At 41.6% G+C, this 27,900-nt stretch overlaps 1 long non-coding RNA gene across 1 annotated transcript in view; it reads left to right on the top strand.

The window, feature by feature from the left end:
* The window catches only part of LOC140087039 (uncharacterized), a 51,482-nt gene extending 25,648 nt beyond the window's left edge, over window positions 1-25,834 (top strand). The window contains exons 2-3 of the long non-coding RNA XR_011849978.1: window positions 2,266-2,373; window positions 25,264-25,834. This is a non-coding gene — a long non-coding RNA (uncharacterized lncRNA). The remainder of the gene's footprint in view (window positions 1-2,265; window positions 2,374-25,263) is intronic.
* The last annotated feature ends 2,066 nt before the right edge of the window (window positions 25,835-27,900 follow it).

The raw sequence follows: 27,900 nt of genomic DNA, 5'->3' as shown, positions 1-27,900 counted from the left end.
TGTGTTTTAAAATGTCCCTCAGTCTGGTTCACTAGTCTGGTTCATATGTCCAGAAGGCAGTCATCGGCACACTCCACAAGGACGGTAAGCCACAAAAGTTCATTTCTAAAAAAGCTGGCTGTTTACTGAGTGCTGTATTAAAGCTTATTAATGGAGAAGAAAAGGGTGCACAAGCAACCTGAATAAACGCAGACTCCCTTGATAGGATTATTAAGCAAGGGCCATTCAAGAGTTTTGGGGAGATTCACAAGGGTGGAGTGGACTGCTGTTGGAGTCAGTGCTTCAAGAGCCATGACACACAGACATATCCAGGATATGGGCTACAAGGCTCTTATCCAAAATATGGGCTCTTGGCCAAAAGACAACACCAGAAGCATCTTACTTGGGACAAGGAGAAAAAGAACTGTACTATTGCTCAATGGTCCAAGGTGTTGTTTTCAGATGAAAGACAATTACATTTAATTTGGAAATCAAGATCCCAATTCAAGCTGCTTGAGGTCTAGTGTGTAGTTTTCACAGTCAGTGATGGTTGGGGGTGCCATGTCATCTGCTGGTATAGGACCACTGTGTTTTATCAAGATGAAAGTAAGCACAGCCGTCTACCAGGAAATCTTAGAGCACTTCATGCTTCCCTCTGCCAACAAGATTTTTGGTGATGGACATGCCACCTGTTCATACTGTCAAATAACCTGGTTAAATAACCACAGTATCATTGTTCTTGATGGCCAGTAGACTCACCTGACCTAAACCCTATAGAAAATAAATGGGGTATTGTGAAAAGGAAGATAAGACTTACCAGACCCAACAATGAAGGCTGCTATCACACAACCTGGGCTTCCATAACACCTCTTTAGTGCCATCAGCTGATCGCCTCCATTCCGCACCACATTGATGCAGTCATTCACGCAAAAGAAGCCCTGACCAGGTATTAAGTGCATTTACTGCACATACTTTTCATTTAGCCAACATTTCTTTGTTCAAATTTTTTTTACAGTCGGTCTTATATAATATTACATTTTTTGAGATAAAGGCCCACATTTATTAAAGCTGCTGCACCACTTTTATGTCTGACTTTGCATGTTATTTTCAGTGCAAACTACTTGCTATACCCAACTATACCCGAAGTGTTCCAGTGCACAGTCAGACTGTGCCCCACATTTATCATGGGGTGTCCGACAGAATTGCATTGCACGCAATTCTATGTTAAAGGGGCCCAAAAAAAGTTGGTGAACTCTGTCGGAGATGTATCTGGTGCACCAGATTTATGAAGAATGTGAGCCACAATTCACACCTGGCGCACCGTGCACACTTCACAGGCAAACTGTACTAGGCACTGTTATTGATAATCGATAAGCCATAATCATCAACATAAATAAATGTAAACAGAAGTTCACTCTGTTTGTAATGACTCTTTATAATATATGAGCTTCACTTTTTAAATTAAAGAACTGAAAAAAATTTATTTGTTGCTAATATTCAAATTCACTTGTATATGTATTTTCCAATGTAATGTGTGGGCTGGGGTGCATCAGCAACAGTTTAGGTATATGATGGCTTTGATCCAAAGTTTGCACTGGGGCTCAGTGGTGCCTTGTTACTCCAGTGGTGGCATTTGTGAATTATATCAATGGTTTATGCGCATCATTAATTTTTCAACCTTCATATTAGTGTAAGACTAGTACTATTATTATTGCAGTCAGGATGTTTATTATAATAAATAATAATGGTAAAAAAATAATTGTGTTTTTAATTATTATTTAGGACTAATATGTTGACCATATAGTATAAGAATGGCAATTATTTATGAGAAAAAAATTGTATTATAATTGTGAAAAACTGTCACTTTCAGGGGGGTCTACTTCTCTATATTTAGCACAGATGTACTACACAGAAAGCCTGATCATTGCTATGGATTTCTAACAGTAAGAACCATTGTGCGTGCGACTAGCACATTTCCAGAGCAGCCTTCCCACTTTGTGGGAATTGCAAAAGAGAACAGTTCTTCGTGTTACAGCAGTTTTATATGTCAATTGTTATGGGCTTGTTCTAACAGTGTGAATATTTTATTTGAGTTCTTATGAAACGTGGCCTCCCATGAAGTGATTTGACACATTTATGACAATCCAGCTTTTCAGGGAATACAGTAAAAACAAGTCAAGGAAATTATAAGTAGACACTGTATATCCCTATAAGCTCTGTTGATCTAAAACGGCAAAAGGTAAATCAATTAATTTGTACTATAAAATTATATTACTTTTATTTTAGGCCCAATCAGAAGTGTTTTCCAACTGAATTGTCTCCAATAACTTGTGCTACAAATGTTATATAAATCCCTTCAGATGTTGGAGAAAAATATGTACAACCATTTTTGGGGTGAGTAGTATACTAAGTATAGGTGTTGAAAGGAGTAAGTTATGTAATCCGAAATATATAAAAGGAGTACAACAGTATAAAATGCATTCATAATACATAGTCTTCTCATGAATTATTTTACAGGGGTATAAATATTTGTAGCACACATGAGCATAATCCAACCATTGCCACTGGGCAAGTAAAATTAAAGTATAGGATAAAGGCAGGTAAAACCTTAAAAATATCACTTTAAATATTTTGTTATGGAATTTGGAGAACCAACATTTATTAATCAAAGAAAAAATTAACTCAAAAAGATCTTTAGCTCATGTAGGTCTCAACGGGCCTGGACATTTTATGGTCATGCTGAGTAATAACTAATTTCTCCAGCGATTACATTGAAGGGTAGCTAACCAGTTACTGCCTTTACAATGTAGCACACATTGCTTTGGATCTCAACATGAGAGGCTGGTGATCAGCTTATTGGAGGAACTTACGTAGAGCTAAAAATCCAAAGTTGACAACTACAGCAAAAGTGTTCTGGAAAGATTTAGTTTAAATATAAAAGTCTAATTTGGACATTCCTAGGTTCTTCCAAATACCACAGTGAATTGAAATATTGGAAAAGAGTAAGGGTGTGTCATGGCCAAACACAACTGATGACCTTATAGCATGATGCAGCCTTTGATACAACAAAACACATGGGATCTGTTTTGACATCTGTTTTGTGCCAACCAATGGATATTTTGGCATGTTACAAATTTGTGCACTTGACATTTCAATTCCTACAGGTTTGTCCACCAGTTGATTTGGTGAAATTGGTTTAAAGAGTTTACCAACAGGATTGTGCTTATAGAATAATAAGACTGTGTGGGGAAGGCATGAGCTTTTAAATAGAACCTACCAGTCAAATTAGCTAAATATTTTTTCATAATATGCCATTAGAAAGCATTGCCCCTACATTGTGCCCCTACATGACAGAAGACTTAATTATTCAGTACGTAAAGCTTAATGTACATGACTTGAGGGGAGTCCGGTCATTGTCTTTTCTGAAGGTGTGTCCAGCTTCTTCATTTATCTACTGCACAGGCATACATCCCAGTTTTTGAGCACTCTGCAGCTAACTACTTTATTGGAGGACCTGGGGTGTGTTCAAGGCTTCTACATGTGCACCATGTTGGCACTGTACTCTACCATTTGTCTAGTCACAGTTCTTCAGATGTGGTACTTTTCTTAGGCAGCAGACATAGAGAGTAATTTCTCATCACAATGCACCAGCATATGATGAAAACCCTGGCCCTCTGCTGCGTCAGGTACATAAGTGAGCTTTAACTGCATTGGTGTACAATTGCACTTTACAAAAGCACAGACAAGGGGCAGGAACACTCAGCAAGGCCCCCTCTACTCCCATTTGGCATGGAGCTGACGTGAACTTGAAAATAATCACAATTCCTGCCATCTCAAAGGGGTAACAAAAACAAAATGTATCTACCATGCCCTAGCGCCCACTTCTAGAGCTGCAGTGGTCCCCAGGTCTTTATTATAGACCTGTGGAGGTTAGGACCAGTGCAACACCCTCGCCGATGCAATGGCGAGTGGGTGCTTGCGAATAAGCCCCATAACATGTCACCACACCACAAAGGGGAAATTGCAGTGGTTAATCCTGCCTGGCAAGGCAGAAGTTAACTTGTGATGTAATTATGTCAACCAATGTCTGTGTTACATCCTGTCTCTGTGAACTGAGAGGTAATTGGAGGAGCAGCCACCACCTGACCAAAGGGAGGTAATAAAACCCCCTGGCCAGGAATGTTCTAGAGAACACTCAGAGAACACTCCGAGAGGAGTCTCTCTCAGGAGAGAGAGGAGAGCAGTCTCTCCCAGAAGGGAGAAGAGACCGGTCCTAGTCAGGCCCTCTGGGTCTGCAGGACGGAAGCAGAGAGTAGTTAGCTGAGCAGCAGCTCAGAGTCCCTAGCATACCAGACCAGTGCAGGAAGAGCCTAGCCCCTGCCTGAAGTGGAAGATAAGACTAGAGTTAGTGTAGTGAGGAAAGGGGTATCATCCTACCTTCAAGGGTGATACCTGAAGAGATCCAGGACCGGGCTGAAGCCTCCTCTAAGGACCCAGCTGCCTCCCAGCCTGCCCTATACATCCAGGCTGGTGCTCTACATCCTGTGGCTCCCTCCAAATACCTCTCCAGTACTCCACCATCTTGTTAAAGGCACGTTGCTGATGTTCCTGTCGGTTCCAATAAAGAACTGTAAGTTGTTTTCTTCAACCTCTGCCTCCGTCTGGTCCCTGCTACTACCCCTGCCTACATCACCGGCACCCTGTCCATCACCCAGAGACTCACACTCGGGACACTAAGGGGTTGCCCCAGGGAGATCCGCTATAGCAGCCGCTCCCTCATCATTTCTTGCCAACACCACCCTGCTGGAGACCTGCCAGGCTGTAGGACAGCCCTCCGGTTCCCCCGTACCAAGCACCGTGACAATAGCGTGCTTAGGCCGCAACCGCCAGCCACTCCGGTACCAAGGACCCGGCTGTCTCCAGGCCTCACCGCAAGGGCTAGGCCCCGGTGGGGGATGTTGCAAGTGGCGTCACGAACAGGATTGATACTTCTGTGCCTTATTACGGCATTAAAGACTTTCCTTTATTAAAAAGACTGTGCTGCCTAACCCTGCTGCCATCCGGGTTTAGGCCCAAGTATTTGTGTGTTTCTACATTGAACTTTATACTGCTGCCACGTGCTGTCGAGCGCCGCTCCAGCACTCAAGAGGTTAATTCTTGCAAGAACTGTGTCAGCTCTGCTACATCCGGCGCTGCCGCGCCTGAAGAATTTACCTCAGAAACTGTGGCGCAGCAAGTAATTCCAGCCCGCCAAAACCTTCACTGGCGGGAAAACCCAGAGGCATCGCTAAGCTCTGCCCCACGCGCGAATGGCGTGAACCCCGCCTCCTGTGGCGCAGGAAAAATTAGGGCCCGCCACAGCTCTTGGCGGGAAAGACTCAAGCTCCGCCCTCTGGCGCGAAACTCTCCCGCGCTGCAACGCCAGTGAGAGCCCACGAGGTACCTCAGAGTCAGCGCAGCCGCCATCCAGCATCAAAGAGGTTAATCGGCCATCTTGGATTTCTCCACGTGCTGTCTCCTGTCCTGCCGACATGCCGCACAGCCTCCGAGATGAAGAACCCAGTGTCGCATGGCTTGCCCACGAGCCTCGGGCCCCTTCCTCTGCTGCACCGCTTACTGCTGTCTCCAGTACGCAGTCATCAATGGCGGATTCTCCACAGCGGCTGCCTCCTCCGATGACGGACCTCCTGAGGACCACCGCAGATGTGAGTACCATGGCCCCCAGGGCCTATATCACAGTGACTGTGACTATATCTCCCTTAGCCCCGGCTGGGGTACAGTCCGGCCTCCCTGCAGAGGGTCAACATCTCCCCATAGGAGGCCCGGCTACAAAAGGGACTCTCTTAAAGGGGCCTGACCCCTTATCTAATTCTGCTGATTGTCCTGCGGAGTATCCAGGACCACCTGCTAAGAGGCCCAGGCTGTCCGGTGAGAACACCCTGCCAGCTACAGAGGTTACCACCGCCAGCGCAACAGCGCCCCCAAGAGCTGCAGGTCAGTCCAGGAACAACAATCCTTCAGCTGTCTGCGGTCATCATCATGCGCTCCACAGCGCCCCCAGCTACAGAGGGTCAGCCAGAGAAGTGCCTGCCTCCTTCCTTTGCTGAGATGTCTGCCGTCGCGGATGACCTTCCTGCTGTTCCAGCTCCAGCTTCTGGGTGTTCCATGTCAGCAGTTCCAGTGTCTACCACCAGATGTCTTCAGGTGACGGATCTCAACACTGCTTTCTTCACCCAGGCTGATGATGTCCCTGCTGCAGTTCCTACTTCCATACCTGCAGCCATTGCTCTTGAGCAGCAAGATTAACCCCTGAAGGGCTGTAGCCCACTTCAGGTACTGTACATATTGTATATTTATTCCCATTACCCTAAAGAGCCAGAGACTTTCCTGAGACTCTCACCCTTATTTATCTCAGTCAAGAGACATACCTTGAACTGATTATTGTCATGTGCTATGATAGCACCCCTTCATCTGCCACAGCAGAGATTTCTTCAAAGGACTTTGTCCCTCTCCAAATAGAGGAGACCCTTTGCTTCTCAGTGCACTTTTCCCCACATCAAGGGCTGTACCCAGAAGATGAACTTTGTCAGTAGAGACCTTCTGTGAGACTTTTGCCAGATACTACCAGGGAAAAGTTGCTATTACTATTGACTACTATATTGCACTTAATGCCTTCCTTCTAGGTACGGACATTATGCTTGCACTTTTTATGCCTTTTCCTTTTCAGGTAAAGAGACATTTACTATCGTGCTACCCTGAGTAGCCTACCTACCTTTGTAACGTTTGTAACGTTCAAGATGCGTACCCATTGGGCTCCTAAGCCAATGTGAATTTATCACCTGTTTGCACACTGTCATATATGCCAGTAGTCTGCATTAACCCTTTCATAGGCTTTTCAGGTTGTAGTGTGGCTGTGCCGGACCGTCTTTTATGTAAAACACTGACCGCTACCTGATCCCTCAAACTGAGGTTTGCACATGGGGGTAGTCCGTAAACTGCGGGTCTTTAGGGGACCGGGGGTGTTACAGAGATAGCACCTGGATGCCACTCATCCATGGGTAAGGTTGTCAGTCAGGAGGTACTCGTGTCGCATATGCTAACGCAATGCAGATAGACACCATATAATTGCCGCCAGGGAAGAAGCGTTGATCAAACAAATATACAGGCCTTGGTGCAAGGAGTGGATTACAGGACATGACACCACACCTTTCCTACTGTACAGTTCGGTTTAATGGCGTCAGCGACCAATTGTCATACAGTTACATGTTTTTGTCTTAGTCCGACACCAACCCAGGTGCCTGTCTCCAGGACCATGGGCGGTTTGTCCCTACACCTCACATAGCCTGCACTTCCTAGAAGTGCCCTTAGCCCCCTCTGTGCCCCAAAACATCTGTAGTCGAGCCGAGGGCGGCTCTTTCAATTGCCCCCGGGGTATGCAACACCCTCGCCGATGCAATGGCGAGTGGGTGCTTGCGAATAAGCCCCATAACATGTCACCACACCACAAAGGGGAAATTGCAGTGGTTAATCCTGCCTGGCAAGGCAGAAGTTAACTTGTGATGTAATTATGTCAACCAATGTCTGTGTTACATCCTGTCTCTGTGAACTGAGAGGTAATTGGAGGAGCAGCCACCACCTGACCAAAGGGAGGTAATAAAACCCCCTGGCCAGGAATGTTCTAGAGAACACTCAGAGAACACTCCGAGAGGAGTCTCTCTCAGGAGAGAGAGGAGAGCAGTCTCTCCCAGAAGGGAGAAGAGACCGGTCCTAGTCAGGCCCTCTGGGTCTGCAGGACGGAAGCAGAGAGTAGTTAGCTGAGCAGCAGCTCAGAGTCCCTAGCATACCAGACCAGTGCAGGAAGAGCCTAGCCCCTGCCTGAAGTGGAAGATAAGACTAGAGTTAGTGTAGTGAGGAAAGGGGTATCATCCTACCTTCAAGGGTGATACCTGAAGAGATCCAGGACCGGGCTGAAGCCTCCTCTAAGGACCCAGCTGCCTCCCAGCCTGCCCTATACATCCAGGCTGGTGCTCTACATCCTGTGGCTCCCTCCAAATACCTCTCCAGTACTCCACCATCTTGTTAAAGGCACGTTGCTGATGTTCCTGTCGGTTCCAATAAAGAACTGTAAGTTGTTTTCTTCAACCTCTGCCTCCGTCTGGTCCCTGCTACTACCCCTGCCTACATCACCGGCACCCTGTCCATCACCCAGAGACTCACACTCGGGACACTAAGGGGTTGCCCCAGGGAGATCCGCTATAGCAGCCGCTCCCTCATCATTTCTTGCCAACACCACCCTGCTGGAGACCTGCCAGGCTGTAGGACAGCCCTCCGGTTCCCCCGTACCAAGCACCGTGACAATAGCGTGCTTAGGCCGCAACCGCCAGCCACTCCGGTACCAAGGACCCGGCTGTCTCCAGGCCTCACCGCAAGGGCTAGGCCCCGGTGGGGGATGTTGCACCAGTCTCCCTGGTTTCCCCTGTTTCATCAGGTTTATTACATCAGTTAGAGATAATGTATAATGGAAAGATTTGCACCTGTTCTGAGTGTCCCATGTCACAGGTGTTACCATGACCCATGTCTTGGGTTGCGGGCTATCCCGTGCCCCTCTCTGTGCCCTATCACCCTGTCACCCCGACTCACTTGTCCACGTTCCTGCTTCTGCTGTGTCAGATGCGCACGTCCCCCCCCTTAGGGTGTATGCGCGTCAGCTCCCAAAGATTTAAAGGGCCAGCGCACCATTCCCAGAATCCTTCATAAGCCAGCCTCACCCTGGCGGCTCTTTTTGCCTCATAGCCATTGAGAAAGCTTGTTACCTATGCCCTGTGTTTATTATGCGATTTCCTGCTGTGACCCCTGGTCCCGTTATTGACTCTAATCCCATGCTGCCTATCCTGACCTACCGATATGTCCCTCACTCTGATCCTATGATGCCTGTCTTGACCTCTTGCCTGTCCCTGACCAAGATCTTGCCTTATGACTTTGTACTACGCCTCTGCCACAAACGCAGACAAATTCACGGCTGTGGACCAACCTGGTGGTACCACGCCGCAGTCCAACTCGCTTTGCGGCAAACTCTGTGAAAACTGGGTGCCACTAAGACTCTGCTCCCAGGTGTCAGCTTAGATCATCATCTGTGGTGGTCCAGTGGGTCCACTACCCCTAGTGCCTGACATCCCACTGCTCCTGGTTTTTGTTAGCAATAAATGATGCAAAAATATGTTGAACAAAACTGTGATTTGAACTGGCACTAATTCTTAATACAGAATGCTGAATCAGTTTGTCAGCAGAAATTATAGTGAGCAGAGACAAAGGTTTGCTGGCCAGCAAGCAAAGTAAAATACAGGCAGTCCCCGGGTTACATACAAGATAGGGTCTGTAGGTTTGTTCTTAAGTTGAATTTGTATGTAAGTCGGAACTGTATATTTTATCATTGTGACCCCAGGCAAATTTTTTTGGTCTCTGTGACAATTGGATTAGACAAATGTTGGGTTGTCATAAGAATCAATATTAACAATAAAGCTTCATTACAGACACCTTTGATAACTGTTACAGCTGATCATTGTAGCCTAGGACTAAAGTACAATAAATTACCAATATCCAGAGGTCCGTTTGTAACTAGGGGTCATAAGTAAGTTGGGTGTTCTTAAGTAGGGGACCGCCTGTAAAGGATAATACAGATACAAAGATAAACTAATTTACTATTCTCTGCTTGCATACTTACCTGCTCATGGAAACATTCCCTACCATAAGAAAGTTCTCTTGGACACAGTAACAAATAGGGATTAATGATCTGTATAATTAGCATGAACGAATACTACTCTTAACTGAAGTATTTAGAAGTGATGTTAGAGGTGATGGTCATGACCACAAAAAAAATGATTTAATTAATTATTAAAAAGTCAAACACCAGTATATTCTGCTTATACAGCACAACCAGGATCCCACTGATGCTGCATTACTAAACTATTCTACTGAAAAAAATACATCTGAAAACCATTTCATTTTCAATGTTCATTTCTTTGAAATGTTCCAAGGAAATGTCCCTTTGTAGTTTGTCAAAGTCAGTAACATTCATACTTCATATTTGGTCAGTGTGATAACCTTGTGTAATTATTGCCATATGGATTACGCTGCTGATGGAGACATTTCAGTTCACCTATACTTTCTTGATTTTTATGAATTTTAATGAAAAAAGTGCATTTACATATAGATAAAGAATGATTGCACTGATGATACAGGATATCATAAAACATAACTACATACAGTACTTGTTTCTGCAATATATTTTTTGCAGTACATTATTGCCTGAAGAATGCCTGAAGAATGTTCATATACTGCACAATCCATTAACGACTAAAACTATACAGTATTTAAAGGGGCTATCCAGCTCCAAATCTGGACTAACCTTTTTAATCCCCTGTTAATCCAGCTCTAAAGCCGTTATGGTACCTGCTGGTCTTGACCTACAAGCTGCCAGCAATGGCGTGCAGTTACCTTTGTTGCCTCAGCTGGCACCTGCTATATTTTGGCAAAATGAAGCAGGACTTATGAACACTAAATTTCCTGTGCTGTGATACTCCGCAGACAACAAAATCTCTACAAATGCATAGCAGGTTGCCCCAGACAAAGAGGGGGGAAATGATTAACAAATCATTTAATTAATACATAATTTATTTGACCATATTGATAGCATGTGGCCTTCTTTTGCAATATAAGTAGGTATGTGGACATATGTTGTATAGATGGAGGTGAAGCTCCAGGGATCATATCCTCCAATGAGCCTAAACAGCAAATTACTTTACTGAATTCTCATTAAGCAAAATGTTATTACAACAAAAAAGAAAATGCTGCAAATGCTAAAAAAACAAAACAGGCAGACATGATCAGAATCTACCATGCATTACAATATTTGTAATGACATTCTCAACTCAGCCACCCATAGGCCCTTATGGACTGGCAGTTTAGTCTACCAAATCTCCCCATGAGCACTGCCCCGAGTCACATTTAGAAAAAAACACACACAAATACACTTACCTGGATCCATTTCTCCATGTGGTTCCACATTGAAGCCACATAAGTATATCCTGTAGGGTGTTTGCACGTGCCGAACCTACGAGACATTGGTAGAAATGCTGTGGTGTACTTCCCTGGCTTTACTGCAGTAAAACACAGCTGTTAGAAACACAGGAGGAGAAGTTTGATACAGCTCACAGGACTCATCTCTAGTTAAGTATAACTGTTTGCGTTAAAAATGACCATGAACTTGCTTATAATGGCAAATTCAATGTTGATTCGTTGACCCAAATTGCCTCGCCAGGAGCTGTCACCTCTCCCGACACATTCCCCATAAAATGAAAATTCTGGAATGATATCCAATAAGCATCATTATGTACATATTAATACAAATGTGAATACATTTTAAATAAAATGAACAAATAAAATATTTAAATAAAAATATGAAATAACTAAAACAGTAATCTAGAGAGGGTTTACATACATGAATGTTGGCTTTTTCTTAGCTTCCGTTGCAAATTCTTGGCATCTGGATCTTATTTAAGAAAAAACATTGGCCATGATTAACACACTCTGTTCTTCCAGAGCTCATTAACAGATAGAACACTGCATGATGTACAGTAAGCATGTGACTATTGCTAAATGTTTATCATTAAAACCAGTCCTTTCCATAAATCTACAGTACCCCTGTAATGTGCAAAGTCAAGTACCTTACAAATTGTGGCCAGATCACTACCGCACAAAAAAAAGATCCAAGAACAGTATTACTGGAACATTGCTAACATTAGAATGACCCATAGACCTTACACCAGATGAAGGTTTTGACAGTTTTAGATCCTAGCACACATACATATATGATATATATGGACTAAAGTTGTACTCTTACCTTGTGGAAAAAAAGGTCCAATGGACTCAAAATAAGGACACACCCTAATTTGTGTCCCCTCCAAAGTTGGTAATGTTTTCATCAATAACAATGTTTTATCATTTTAATTGTTTTTAGTGAGATAAATTGTACTGTTTAAAGAGGTTTTCCCACGAAGGCAAGTTAGGCCCTATCCACGGGATAGGGACTAACTTGCTGATCAATGGGGGTCTCAGTGCTGAGACTACTGCAGATCTTGAGAACGAGGGGTCCGACTGACCCTTCGCCGCTTCTCAGACTAACGGAGCAGATGGCCGCGCATGACCGCTTTGCTCCATTAATCTCTATGGAGCTGAGGGAGATTGCCGAGTACAGACGCGGATAACCTTGCCACATGGACAAAACCCATTTCCTTCAGCAGTGCTCAAGAAGTGCCAAACACCTGTGGAGAAAGTTGCTCACGTCTACAGACTTTATAAACTTTATGCTCAGTACCTATAGCTATGCCCTTCTTTTTGGTAAACATGTCACTGTTCATGATGAAGATCTGGTCACCTACTTTAACCCCTTAACGACACAAACAGGATTCATGGAGAGAGCTCACGGGCTGCGCCCTCTCCATAACCACTACATCTTTGGTGCATATTGCAGCAAACACTAACCGGTAACACCTGCCCAATCGTGAGTGTTATCCCGTCCATCCCGTCCAAAAAGCCAAGATGCCAAGCGCCACAATCTTAGTAAAGATCAACACTCCTCATGACAGCATCGGGGGACGGCGAAAGGTTGCCATGACAGCCTTGTGTCTTTCGAAGACTCGAGGCTGTCTCGTTTTAACCCATTCATTACAACTGATAAATCCAAAGGAGAGTGTTCTCTCTTTATTTTTCTGTATCACTTGGCAGAATTTGATACTGTGGACCACCAGCTCCTCCTCAGCTTTGCTCCATTGGCCTGAAGGACACAGTAAACTCTTGGTTTTCTTCCTATATCTCTATCACTTTCAGTGTCTCCTTTTCTGGATCTTTCGCTGCTCATCTTCCTCCTTCTGTCAGGATTCCTCATCCTCAGTCCTAAGTTCTCTTTTCTTTTCCCTCTATACTGCCGCCATCGCACAAAACATCAGCAGATTTGGATTTCAGTATCATCTTTATGCTGATAAAGTAAGTAGATTGTGGAACGGCACCGTGTAGGAGGCGGGTGCAGGTCTTCACATAGGGCCCGACACGGTCCTAAACTGTTAGACAAAAACTGAAGAGGATGAAGCAGCACTCCAATTAAGATGAAAAAAGTGAAGATTTATTCCACCATAAGAGCGACGTTTCGCCTTATCATTAAAGGCATTCTCAAGCATAGTGAGAGTCAGTGGTCAGCTGACTTAAATAGGCGGCGCAAACATCGCCGGTACACGTGACCTCACATATGTGACATAAAATGTTAAAACATAAGTACAGCAAAGTAGAGTATAGTGACTCATATGAGCAGTATATATAATATCTCATAGTGCAATTATCAAAACCATGAGCCAAAACACACTTTGACCCTAAGTGTTGTCACCAGATTATAGTGACGTGTGCTAGAATCCATCCAAATGTGTTATTATAAGGTGCATAGTGACAATTAAAAACAAGGTGTGACAACTATTAAAGCCATCCTGCAATATCTACATATGCATAAATTTATAGACGTATCAGAATATCAATCCGGTACAGATTATCTCAGTTCTTGTTTGGCGCATGCGTAGAAAGAAAGAGGATCATATCACGGCCATCTTATGTAAGGGAAGCCCAACGTTCAATTCAAGCGCAGCTCGGACCACACGTCTGGACTAGGACAAACCGAGCGGGACTTCATTGGGTGATACATGGGAGGATCCCCAGGGTCCAGGGTAAGTAGAGACAGCAGGCTCATGACAGCGGTATACGCCATCCCATTCAAACCCGCATTCATGCCCCCTCCGGGGTCAATTATCTCATCCGAGGAATCCACCGGTTTCCAAAGTTCCCGATCCCCAGATGTCACCAGCCAGCCGGAAAGTCATATCTGTCCACGTCTTTGTCCAATTGCTGCTGTAGAAGACAGAACGGAAGGGCAAATTAATAATTGGCCAATATGAGCCCCTTAACATAGTATATAAAGTCACACCTCGTGTTTCCAATTATAATATTGAAAAATAATATATAGCAAAATTCAGTATATAAAATATGTCAAACTTCACGGGATGATTCGTCAAGTGGATCGGATCCCCTAGATGGACATTTCGGGAACTTAGTGAATTAGAGGAAAACATTAAGGGGAAAATCCCTATTCAAACCGTGGGGGTATAGAGAATTCAATTTGTGTATCCATTGCACTTCCCTGCGTCTCAATAACAGTTCTCTGTTGCCCCCAAACTTCGGTGGGGGTATTCTGTCAATAATCATAAATTTCAGTTCCTTTACATCATGGTTGGCTTCAATGAAATGGAAAGGTACAGGTAAGTCAGTTTTTTTAGTGCGTATGTTTGATTTATGGTTATTAAGTCGCAATCTACATTCGTTGGTCGTTTCTCCGACATAGAGGAGATTACAGGGACATTGTAATACATAGATCACAAAGTCACTTCTACAGGTAAACGTGGAGTTAATTTTAAACTCCCGTTTTGTGGTGGGATGAATGAATTTATCGCCTTTCAGCATAAGTATACAATTGTCACAGGCCATGCATGGGAAACAACCCTTTCGGACAAGTGTATCTCTTTTGTTAAATGACACGTCCGTTCTCACCAGTCTGTCCTTTAAGTTTTTGTTCCTCCTATAAGAAAACAATGGAGGACTCTGAAATTCTGGTATATTTTTATGAAAGGTGCTTAAAATGCGCCAGTTACTTCGGATAATTGATGCGATATTTTGGCTATGTATGGTATAGGTAGATACCATAGGAATACGTTTATTTTCCTTTCTAGTCATGTCTTTAGAGAGCAATTCAGAGCGGTCAATGTTCATAACCTTCTCAATGTGTTTTCCCACCAATGTCTTGGGGTAGCCCCTATTAATGAATTTGTTCCCCAGAGTCCTCCATTGTTTTCCTATAGGAGGAACAAAAACTTAAAGGACAGACTGGTGAGAACGGACGTGTCATTTAACAAAAGAGATACACTTGTCCGAAAGGGTTGTTTCCCATGCATGGCCTGTGACAATTGTATACTTATGCTGAAAGGCGATAAATTCATTCATCCCACCACAAAACGGGAGTTTAAAATTAACTCCACGTTTACCTGTAGAAGTGACTTTGTGATCTATGTATTACAATGTCCCTGTAATCTCCTCTATGTTGGAGAAACGACCAACGAATGTAGATTGCGACTTAATAACCATAAATCAAACATACGCACTAAAAAAAACTGACTCACCTGTACCTTTCCATTTCATTGAAGCCAACCATGATGTAAAGGAACTGAAATTTATGATTATTGACAGAATACCCCCACCGAAGTTTGGGGGCAACAGAGAACTGTTATTGAGACGCAGGGAAGTGCAATGGATACACAAATTGAATTCTCTATACCCCCACGGTTTGAATAGGGATTTTCCCCTTAATGTTTTCCTCTAATTCACTAAGTTCCCGAAATGTCCATCTAGGGGATCCGATCCACTTGACGAATCATCCCGTGAAGTTTGACATATTTTATATACTGAATTTTGCTATATATTATTTTTCAATATTATAATTGGAAACACGAGGTGTGACTTTATATACTATGTTAAGGGGCTCATATTGGCCAATTATTAATTTGCCCTTCCGTTCTGTCTTCTACAGCAGCAATTGGACAAAGACGTGGACAGATATGACTTTCCGGCTGGCGGTGACATCTGGGGATCGGGAACTTTGGAAACCGGTGGATTCCTCGGATGAGATAATTGACCCCGGAGGGGGCATGAATGCGGGTTTGAATGGGATGGCGTATACCGCTGTCATGAGCCTGCTGTCTCTACTTACCCTGGACCCTGGGGATCCTCCCATGTATCACCCAATGAAGTCCCGCTCGGTTTGTCCTAGTCCAGACGTGTGGTCCGAGCTGCGCTTGAATTGAACGTTGGGCTTCCCTTACATAAGATGGCCGTGATATGATCCTCTTTCTTTCTACGCATGCGCCAAACAAGAACTGAGATAATCTGTACCGGATTGATATTCTGATACGTCTATAAATTTATGCATATGTAGATATTGCAGGATGGCTTTAATAGTTGTCACACCTTGTTTTTAATTGTCACTATGCACCTTATAATAACACATTTGGATGGATTCTAGCACACGTCACTATAATCTGGTGACAACACTTAGGGTCAAAGTGTGTTTTGGCTCATGGTTTTGATAATTGCACTATGAGATATTATATATACTGCTCATATGAGTCACTATACTCTACTTTGCTGTACTTATGTTTTAACATTTTATGTCACATATGTGAGGTCACGTGTACCGGCGATGTTTGCGCCGCCTATTTAAGTCAGCTGACCACTGACTCTCACTATGCTTGAGAATGCCTTGAGAAGGCGAAACGTCGCTCTTATGGTGGAATAAATCTTCACTTTTTTCATCTTAATTGGAGTGCTGCTTCATCCTCTTCAGTTTTTATCTTTATGCTGATGATACCCAGCTATATACTTCTGCACGTAACATCACCCAGCCTGACTTCAGAACAATAGTTATTGTCTTTCTGCCATCTCTAACATCATGTCTACTTAATTTTCTAAGACTCAACTTCTTGTCTTTCCATCATCTACTAACTGATCCAAACCTGACCTTTCCATCTCAGTCTGTGGGATCACTATAATCCTCAGGCCTGCTGTCTTGGAGTTGTGCTCTCAACCTGTGCTCTTCGATCTGCCAGTGATCTTAGATTACTCTCTACCTCTCTCAAACCTCTCATGCACATCTCCAGGATTTCTCCCAAGCTGCAGCAATTCTCTGGAATGCCCTTCCCTGGACCATCAGACTAATACCCAACCTCCAAAGTTTAAAATATTCTCTAAAAACCCATCTCTTTAGGCAAGTCTTCCACACTCACTAAAGACATGACATTTCAACTTTCTCTTTTCTAACCCATCATGTGTCCTCCTCCCATCTATTATCCAGCAAACACTACATAGATACAAAGGCTACAGGCTTCTCTGCAGTCCCATTGACTTTGGACTTTGTATTTAAGATGGCAGCTGATGGCTGGTTTAAGCAGCAGCATTTTAATTTATTAAATTAATTTATACTCTTCCATTAATTTATACAGACCATTGCACGTTCTTATACCTCATGCTCATAGGCTGTAAGCTCTTGTCAGCAGGGCAATATAATTAATAATTTTTGTATAGGTCCCCTATGATTTGTAAAGCCCTAGGGAATATGATGGCGCTATATAAACAAAAGATTTTTATTATTATTATGCTGAATATGCGCTGTACAATATATAACAAACCTGGCACACTTGGTTGTTTCTTTAGTAAACCGGAATCGCAATAACCTTGGAGCATTGGTGTCTCATTTTACATATATCTTACACATATCACATTGTTACAGTATGTCAGTGTAGAACATATATTCATCACCACCCCCTGGAAAAACACTGTGATGCTATATTACCTCAGAAGAGCAACATGCTTAATATAAGCTAGATGCTGACCTAATACCTGGATCATAGTAGTGACATTCATGCATTAAGTAGTTGGACAAGATTTATTTCATTACATATATACATATTATGAAACACAAACAATCAAGTAAGAACTTGTAAAAGAAAGGAACTATGTAGAGTGAAACTAAGGTGTACTCTTTATCTATGGGTAAATTATGATGCCAGCCAACACCTGTCTCACTGGATAAACCAGCAGAACTAACAATGAGCAGTGAGTTTTCTCCAAATGAAACATAGGAAATATGCTAAACATGACCATGTTGAGTTGTAAGTCAAGTATTATGTGTACACGTTACAAGTTTTATATGACATTGGAAGACATTGCTTCACTCTTTCAGAAACAATGCTGCTTGTGGCAGTTTTGGTTATTGCAATTCAGCTAAAAACGTGAGTAGCACAGTTTCTGGTAGAAAGGAGCTATATAGCTATATCATTGTCCAGCTAACACACCTCCATTCAGAGGGGACCTTACCTCTTTACAAACTATAGAAGGTCATCCCCTTTGTTCCATTTAATAGTATTATGTCATGTTATTCCATGTAGTGTTTCTAACTCATGCTGATTTCAGGTGTAAACAGACACCAATGCATGTCAGGAAGCCAATTGCTAAAAAAAACCTTCTTTGTTAAATAAGTAATGTGAATGGGTCCTATTAGTAAGAATAGTCAATTTAGACAGCATAAGACAAGAGTCCACTATGGCAACTGAATGCAGAAGCTCTGTGTTGGCACTGAAATAAAAAGAAAAGCACAAAACTGCCTTTGGCAGAAGAAATACCCATATCCGGACAAGAAAAAGTAATGTCTAGTTGTAAAACGTCACTTTTATTAAATGTCAATTAAAAGAAAAAATTGTGTGTGGAGACATTACTACAAGGTGCTTTAGAAAGTTGTGATTAAAAGCACAGTAGGGTAGACTCAGTATGTCAATGAGGAGTGGTTCACTCGCTGTTAGTGTATCACATTGACATCAAGCATGCATTATAAGGTCACATAGAAGTGGTTGTGGCATAAGAGGCAATGTGATAGACTCCACTGAAACTATGATATTCGGGGTTTATTTGTGGGTAGTTTGGTCCCAGGTGTTATGACAGATGTTCGCCTGTCCACGGTCTAGACAAAGATTATACTATATAGATTCCTTCAGGTGTCTCACTGACATTCATGTCTAAAGGTAAAGAGACCAATTTCTACTAACCCCCTCCAAGTGTATGTGGGTTGGTCATATAGTATGACCAGAGCCCTACACAGCAGGAGTCTATAAGTAAATGGAATTCTATTAGCCACGCTATGCTGTAGCTGGAAAATGCACGCTAAATAATTATGTACTATAGATTTGTCTCAGAGCCTAACTATACTGCTAGTTAAAACAAGGACACACAGAAGCCCCCCGACATGTTTCGCCAGCAAGCTGGCTTCATCAGGGGTAGGGCTATACTGGAATAAGACACTACCTGTACAGCACCTATGGAATGGGTAACCCATAATTAATGTAAGCTTATACTATGGCAGGGGACTGGGATTACAATTTGCACTTGCTCTTGACTCGAGTCCTGAGCGTTTTGGACCATGCTGGACCAGTGAGACAGTAACAGCGCTGTTGGGGCTGGTACAGTTGGTACAGGTACCAGCTGGGTTGTGTATCTAAAAATCAGCCCCACATACTTGTTTTGCCCCTAGGCCAGTTTCATCTGTTCCTGCTCCCAGTGCAGAACTCTCTACTGTATACGAGGTTACTGTTCACATGATGAAGCCCCAATGGAAGGCTTCACTCACCTAATGGAAGGTGCACCCCTGCCTTCATTCATAGTGTGTGTGTAAATATTTGTTGTCATTCTCTTATGTGCAAACTACCTGTACATGTATTTAAGAAGTGTCTATGCCACATGTGTCTCACACAACCCTTTTGTGTTGCGGCTGCACTATTCTTCACGTGAAACAATTCTGTACTGAAACAGGTGTTCCACATTTATCATGTACATCAGTAGTATGTTGCATGCCCTATGTTAAAGGTGAACCAAAAAAAGGTTGGTGCTCTCTGTCAGGGAAGTACAGAGGGCGCCAGATTCATGAAGAACGGGTGCCACAAAGCCTGAATCTGTTTTTAGTAAATGCTCTCCGGAGGTTAAATTGCTCATCACCAGAGATCCTAGAAACTCCAAAGGAAAGCTTATTAGAAAATGTTAAAACATTTAATTAGTTAACAAATATGCAATTTTTGCAAGTGGCAATACTAAACTTTAACAACTAGGGAATTTGTTAAAACGTTCAATGACTGGATGGAGAGTTCTCTTTACAGGACCAAATCAAGGGAAACTTTATAGAGGTGTGTAAGGAGTTAATCTTTAGCATCCTCCCCTCATCTTACTGCTGTGTAGAATATTCGGATATTCAGATAAAATGCTCTCTGAATATTTTCTCTTTAAGAAAAGAAAGGTATAAAACGAAGTTTATATTTATTTACTATACTAAAAATTAATTTAGTTCAGTTTTATATTAAATAACAAATTTGATATTTGTAATATGACTTATGCTTTATCCATGTTAATAGATAGTTGGCTACATTATCTCCAGTAGATGTCTCAATGATGTATTGTTGGCAAATTCTAGTCAAATTGCATCTTTTATACTATAGGTTTGTCCCAACTCCCACACCTCAAAAACTAGCATCACTTGAGCGTAGGCCATAAGCTGTCTTTAAGGAAAGGTCAGAAGAGTTATATAATGAAATGAGTCATAAAGATGCCCTGCCCTAAAACTATTGCACAGCAATATTATTACTGCATGAATTGTATAGGAGGAAGTTGTCAAAAAAATGACTCATTTGATTGTATGTGATTCTCATAATATGTCTTAGTCAAGTGGAAAAAATGCAAGAGTACAAGAATGTATTCCCAGAATGATTTGGTGATATATGAAATAGGACAATCTCAAATAGTGAAAATAACTTCATCAAATGTAATAGCAGCTTACGTCTGTTACATTGCATAAAATTCTAAGTGCATAGTAGTATGATAATTATCACAAACAATAATCCCAAGAACAGGACACAGAGTAGCGAGGAACAAAAAATGGGAAGCCTTAGGGGAGTTTTACATAGACATTGCATGTTGTTGATCACGATTTAGTTGTGCAAAATATAAAACCACTAGCAGGAGTCAAAATGAGGCTGTGAGCTTGTCAGATATTCTTACTGTAATATTCTTACTTAAAATTTGACGTTCATACCTGTGGGAAAAAAAATATGACAGTATGTAGAGGACATTGTGAGTCATGGGTTGATGATTGGCAATCTTATAATCACAGAATAAAATATTAACCTGGTTCCATTTGTTGGAAACAGGCCCATAACTCAGATTTATCATATGGGCTCTACACAGCGCAGCGGACCGGAGTCCTTGCATCTTACACATATGTAATGCAAGGATGACCTGTCTTACAGCCTAAATGCAGCCCCAATGATGTATTAACTGTTACAGTGCTGGAACTGCTATAGTATGGAGACGATGACCCCATGCTATAGCCTGTGCCAGCACCTGGCACAGGTTATAGCCCAATTGTATACCAAGCAGGACTTGACATAGAATATAAATGGTGTGATGTGAATGGCAGGAGGAACTTCAAGAGCTGGTCAACGATGGGACAGCTTTTGATATATCCCCCCAAAGCATTTAAGATGCATTAACATATAAACATGGAGGAGATGTATTAATGTGTACACCAGAACACATGTACACATAGAATTAGACAGAACTAGACTAGCTGCACCATATCACTGTGTCTGATGATGGATGATTAATCCGGTGCAGTATAAGACTGGCGATTCATACTTTGCAATATAGAATTTTCAGGCTCATGGACTGAATCTTCGGGAGTATGGTCTATTTTCTGCCCCCTAGTTACCGAGGACATGCCCATTATTCTGAGAATGTATTCTTTCCACGTTTGCATATAAAAAAGTGTGCATCTTGTACATGTGTGTGTTATGTTCATGTGCCACAGTTGTGCTGCGGTTGCATTTTTTTCAACACTTTTTAAAGCTGTGCAGTTAAATAACACCTGATGTAATATGTTTGTATACAGGCAGTCCCCAGGTTACATACAAGATAGGGTCTGTAGGTTTGTTCTTAAGTTGAATTTGTATGTAAGTCGGAACTGTATATTTTATCATTGTAATCCCAGACAGAACTTTTTTGGTCTTTATGACAATTGGATTCTAAAAATGTTGGATTGCCATAAGAACCAGGATTAACACTAAAGCTTAATTACAGACACCTCTGATAACTGTCACAGCTGATCATTGTAGTCTATGACTAAAGCACAATAAATTACCAATATCCAGTAGTCCGTTTGTAACTAGGGGTCGTATGTAAGTCGAGTGTTCTTAAGTAGGGGACCGCCTGTATTTAGTATGTAAATTTAGTATGTCATGTATTATGTGACCAGGATTTGATGCCTCTAACATGGAGGGTATATATGTTTAATGTTATCATGTACATATTGGGGCTCATTTACTAAGGGTCCACGGACTGCATTTTCGTTTCCCCAACGATTTCCGATTGGCGCCGCATTTAACAGGAGTTTTTGGCACACGCAATTGGATTTTGGCGCATTGGCGCCGGCTTTCACGCGACACAAATCGGTGGGGCAGGCCGGCGGACGATCCGGCGGATTGGGACAATGCGCAGGATTTAACATCGTAAATTGTGGACCAAGACAGGCACTTACAAGCACCGGGAAGAAGGTGAACTCCGGCGGACCTCAGTGGGGAAGCGACAGATGCAGGAACTCGGGCCCACGATGTCGGTGAATCGCGCAGGACTTCATCTTCGTCGGACCGCCCAGATCGGGGATTGCAACAGGACCGGATAAGTAAATGTGCCTCATTATCCTTGACAAAGACATGAGGTTCGAAACGTTGCATCATACCTCTGATGAATAAAGGATATCACTAATTTATTGACCTACTCCTGGAGTGCTGCTGGCAATGTTTTTCATTACTGAATCGAATGGGAATCTGGCAACTGGGATCTTGAGACACGCATCTATATGTTAGTTTACTGATGGTTTGAGCCACACTGGTAGTTGTCCTATATTGTATTTCTTAGCATGATTTTAAAATGTTAGCTTGTCCTGCAAGAAATGACATGTCACACAGATCTGTACACCAAAGTATGAAAAGGTTAATGTCACCAGAATGTGGTGAAATGAACAATTTCTTAGTGCAATAGTTTTTTTTATTTTTTTAAATCTATTAAAACCTATATAAGATCCCAAAGAATGAAATAGAGGTTTCATTTGAAGTGCACAAGGAAAGCTGTAAAAAATGAAATCCACAAGAATATGGCGGAAATGTGCTTGCAGTTTTTCCCCACTTCCCAGTATTCAGGGCTGGTGTCAGGGGGTGGCAAACGAGGCATTTGCATGTGGATTTTTGTGGGCGGAGGATGTATTGCTCTTTTAATACCCCTTGGTTGAATGCCCGGATGAAGATGCTTATCTTCTGTCTATCTAAAAAACACAATCTTACACAGTATAATTGTTTTAAAAAAGAAGTTATGTCTCTCATTTTATGGCTAAAAACATATTTTAATATCTAAAAAGAATTGCTTGTGTAAAAGTAGAAAAACATTTTAAAATATGTGGTTGTAACGGTATCATCTTCCAAAGCAAACATGTTGATTACACGACATATAGGAGATTCTAAAGAAAAAAACTTTTGAATCTGTTATTTGGTATCTCACAAGAAATGAAACAGAAATTATCAAAAAGTCATATGCATCCAAATGTTTTACCAACATGAAATAGTTTTTTCTGCAATGTGTGTATGAGACTAAAATAAATTCCATTCAGTATCATAGTAATATCTTACCACAAGAAAATCCTGCACTGCAAGTCCACACGTCATACTTAACATGTGGCGATAGTCTAGGACAGTTCTATAAAAATACAGAACAAAAAAAAATTATTGCGCAGAATATGAATATTTACTGACAGGCTGGCCAGGGTGCTGACAGGTCCTTTTTCAATGTAGACAATTATCATGCCCTTTAAAGTAAAATTAAGATATTACAAAAATAAATACATTTGAAAGGTTTGGTCACTAGTTTTCTAAATCCTACTTGATAAATATCTATGAAATCCTATCAACCACTATAAATAAGAATTTAGGTTAATATCACTTAAACTTTTGGAGCTTCCCAGGGAGTCATTAGATGGTAAGAACCTCCAAAATAATTTCATTTTCCTGGATTTATTACTTTCCCTCAAACAATGTGTCCTATTTCAAAATGTACTAATATTGTTAATACATTTTAGAGTACTAAATTCTATCTTGTAACCCCATTTAACCTCTACATAAACATGAGAAAATATTTGAATATATTCATATTGAAATCTGTTAGTTAAGCTGTAACAATGTACTTTTTGTTCATTGTTACATTGTACTAAGTCTCTTATCTTTTTCTTTGACTTTAAACACAGAGGCACCATTTTAACCTTTTTTTAATGAAAAAACTTTATTTATATAGCGCTTTACAAATCATGTTGTGTATTGCCACAGTCCTACTGCTTCAGGGAATCTTCTGTGCCTGAAACCCAAATCTAGGAGCTAGTGTGGATTTGAGATACAATTTATGCCCGGCATGAATTATTTAGAATAGAAGAAAAAACAGCAGCACTGAAGTTTTCATTGAATCAGAGACTTCCCTTATTCAAACATGTGTGACATTTCGAGAATAGTCTTTATCAAAAATGCTTATCTTGTTAGTCTCTAAATCCTTGAAATCTTAAAGGAAATCTACCATAAAATAAAGCATGATAAACCAGGGACATACAGTAGATCCAGGTACTGTGACTTTGGCAATCTTTTAAAATAATACTAAGATCAAGAAGGGCTTTGCCAGAGGCCTTCTGTGTTCTGGGTTTGCAGGCTGTTCTGACATAATTTTAATGATTTTAGAATGAAGGAGAATGACATGCTTCATTTTAATGGTAGATTTCCTTTAAGGAGTGCTGATGCTTTTACTTCTATTTTGCATATACCTGGATGCTGGAAAGTTGGATCATCAGCTGTGTACACCCACAAAAATGTAGGCGACCTCAAAATGGTCTTATTGGTTGCTGCCCCCACTTGTAACAAATTAGTTCGGCTGCCCTCCCACTAAGCCCTTCAAACACTTTTTTAGGGATGTAGGATACAGATGATCTAAAAGTTGCAAATTTTAATGAAAAAACTTCATGGCACTCAGGCCCAGGGCCGGATTAAAGCGTGGGCCCAGGGGCCCCCACCAATCTTAACCGCACATAAATATATACCAGCATTAAATGTACTGCACATCTGGACAGCCTTAGGGCAGGCATAGACATCACTTACTGTTCATATTAGGTTGCAGCTGTTTCCTTCTACGCCTTTTGGCCTGTCCATCACTTTATTCTTTTTGGCAGAATTTTAAGTAAAGTCAGCACTCCCATGGGCATAAGATGTAACAATCTTTATTGATGGTATTATAGCAATCAAAAATTCAGTTATGTAACGTTTCAGGACTTAATAGCTCCTTCAACAGACATAGATTGCAAGGAAATAGATAAGAGAGATGGTGGTAGTAACTGCTCTAGAGGGCAGCTAAAGCAGCAGGGGAACGGGCACCAGTCCTCTTTGCAAAAAAGTCATGTTATGTTAATCTAGCTCACTTTTAATGCCTGTATATTAAATTACTCATGTGTTTGTTTTTTTATAGATTGTGGAATCCCACCTTTGGACCTTTGGGAAAGTGTTCATGAATTTGACAATGACCAAATATTAACATGATGTATCCAGGCCCTTTCCTTACGTTGTGAAGCTCCCATCTAAGCAGTTGTTATAAAATGTGGCCAAGTTTTATTCCATTAAGTAGATCACAGTGGGCTCATAACTGTCTGTCCTAAAGTGACCTCTGTTAATAAGAATCAGTTTTAGCTTATACATGCACTGTACATCTGTTGTTAACCCTTTATGTTTATAAAAATCGGTTTCTAAATGACAGCTTTTATAGTTTTTAAATGTCACACTACACAAAATCTTTGTTTTCAAAAATTCTTTTGTTTATTAAGGCCATAACAATACGTACACTAACTAATTACAAACATAAGGCTACATGTGGTTATCCCCGAACTACCACTACTGCTAGAAGTTTCCATGTGCTGTCATTTTACAGTCTGATAATGAGGACTCATGACGGACTTGGACAAGGGAATTTCCTCTGGTTAACATTATGAGTGAAAACAAATAGCTAAATAGTATTTGAGTGATTAAATAATCTGCTTTTGGCACAGCATGAGTTTTGGAATTAGCTTAAATTTGTTGAATAAAAGCTGACTTGAGTCCAAAAAAAAGGTGGAATACTCTCATAGTTAACAATTCAGAAATTCTTATTTGTTGCTATTAGTTAAGTAAAACATATGGATAATTAGCATTTAAGCATAAGGTTTTCACATTGCAGATTCATCGCACTGCATATATTCAAAGGGGTTATTGCATTTGCTTATTATGGGTTAAAAAAGGTCCTAATAGGTTTATAACAAAAAAAGATTATTTTAACTGTATAGCCTATACTTTTTCTCATACAGTGCAGAGATTGAGGATGTGGGCATCAAACTTATGTTGTATCTGCAAAGCATGTCTGATGTTGAAAAGCTCCAGATTTGCAGGTGACAAAGCAGAGATGTGCCAATGAGTCAAACACAATTGTACAACAATTAACCTTGGTTGAACTTGATGGACATGTGTCTTTTTCAACACTATAAACTATGATACTATGAATAACAAAGCAGAGTTGCAGTATCCTGACACAGTATAGCAGAAGCAACTTGCATAGCTCCAATAGCTTGACACAGCAAGGCTAAATGATTTGGTAAGAAGAACAGGCACATTATTAGATCCTTCTAATTGGCAAATGCTAACGGCAACCCAGGGGATCTTGACCTTGCTGTCATTGAGAAGGATCAGCATATTGATCTTAGCAGAACAGAACTGTAACATCATAACTTAATTGAAGGAAATCCTTGCTGGCTATGTTATACTATTATGGCTTGAGTACAATTGCACAATTGTGTTCACATTAGGATCAGGGGTTCAGTTGCACAGCTGTGCAATATTCACCAAGACCATAAAATTCCTGCAAGGCCTCATGCACCCAAGCACAAGGCCAGCTGGCTCACCCTGCCCATCTCCATAGGGCGTAGGAATAGGACTTGCTCTATGTTGTGCAGTGGCCAACCAGCTTGGTCACAATACGGTTAAACACTGTGGGGCTCATTTACTAAGGGTTCGCGGCCCGCATTTTCGTCGGGTTTCCCTACGATTTCCGTGTTGTGTCGCATTTATCAGGGGTTTTTGGTGCATGCGATCGGATTTTGGCGCAACTGCGCCAACTTTCATGTGACACAAATCGGGGGGCGTGGCCGTCGGACAACCCGATGGATTCGGACTACGCACGGGTTTTAACATTCAAATTGTGTTGCAAGACACGCACTTACAAGCACCGGGAAGAAGAAGGTGAACTCCGGCGGACCTCGGCGGGGAAGAGACAGATGCAGGAAATCGGGCGCAAGAGCTACATGAATCGCGCCGGACTTCATCTTCTCTGACTGTCCAGATCGGGGATCGCGACAGGACATGGTATGTAAATTTGCCCCTGTATGCTCAGCGCACCGTAACTGGATGTAATGGACCTTTGAGGGGGACGTGATCTGGCTGCAATTTGTGTGGCTAGAAGCGAACTCCAATACAGTCGTATGAATGGGGCCTAAGTCTGTATGTTTCTATACATTTCTTCGGGGACTATTTAAACAATAAACGGCTTATACTTATCTCCTCCAGTGCTTCCTTTCACCCGCGGTACATATGAAGGTTTGATATATATTTAAAGTCTACAGCCAATATACACCTAGAACTACATCATATACCATGACTTATTTTATTACTACAAAATTTTGGTTCTAATCTAGTGAATGTTTATTCCAGATGTCACACAAACAACCGATTCTGTATATGACCGCACAAAGTTTAGAAGTGATCTCAGGTAAATGTGGGACACTATCTTTCATCCACCAAATCATGCATGAGTACGAGCTGGCCGCTGTAGCTCTCACAATATAGAACAAGTCACAAACATATGCATTTGATAACGTAAAAATGAAATTGGCAACTTAATCTTTTGAAGATGTTGATAAAAAAAGGAGAGAGAAAGAGAAGGATCTGGAAGGCATTACAGATATCTTAAATGAAACTGTTATGATTTAATTTCTGGCAAATAAATTGAGCTGGCATAGTTGTATCCCAGGAGTCATCCGCTAGCACAGAGAATGACATAGAGGATTAAGGATCCTATCACCTT

The sequence above is a fragment of the Engystomops pustulosus genome, chromosome 1 (genome assembly GCF_040894005.1).
Source record: "Engystomops pustulosus chromosome 1, aEngPut4.maternal, whole genome shotgun sequence".
Lineage (NCBI taxonomy): Eukaryota > Metazoa > Chordata > Amphibia > Anura > Leptodactylidae > Engystomops > Engystomops pustulosus.
This window is presented reverse-complemented; position numbering and strand designations above follow the sequence as displayed.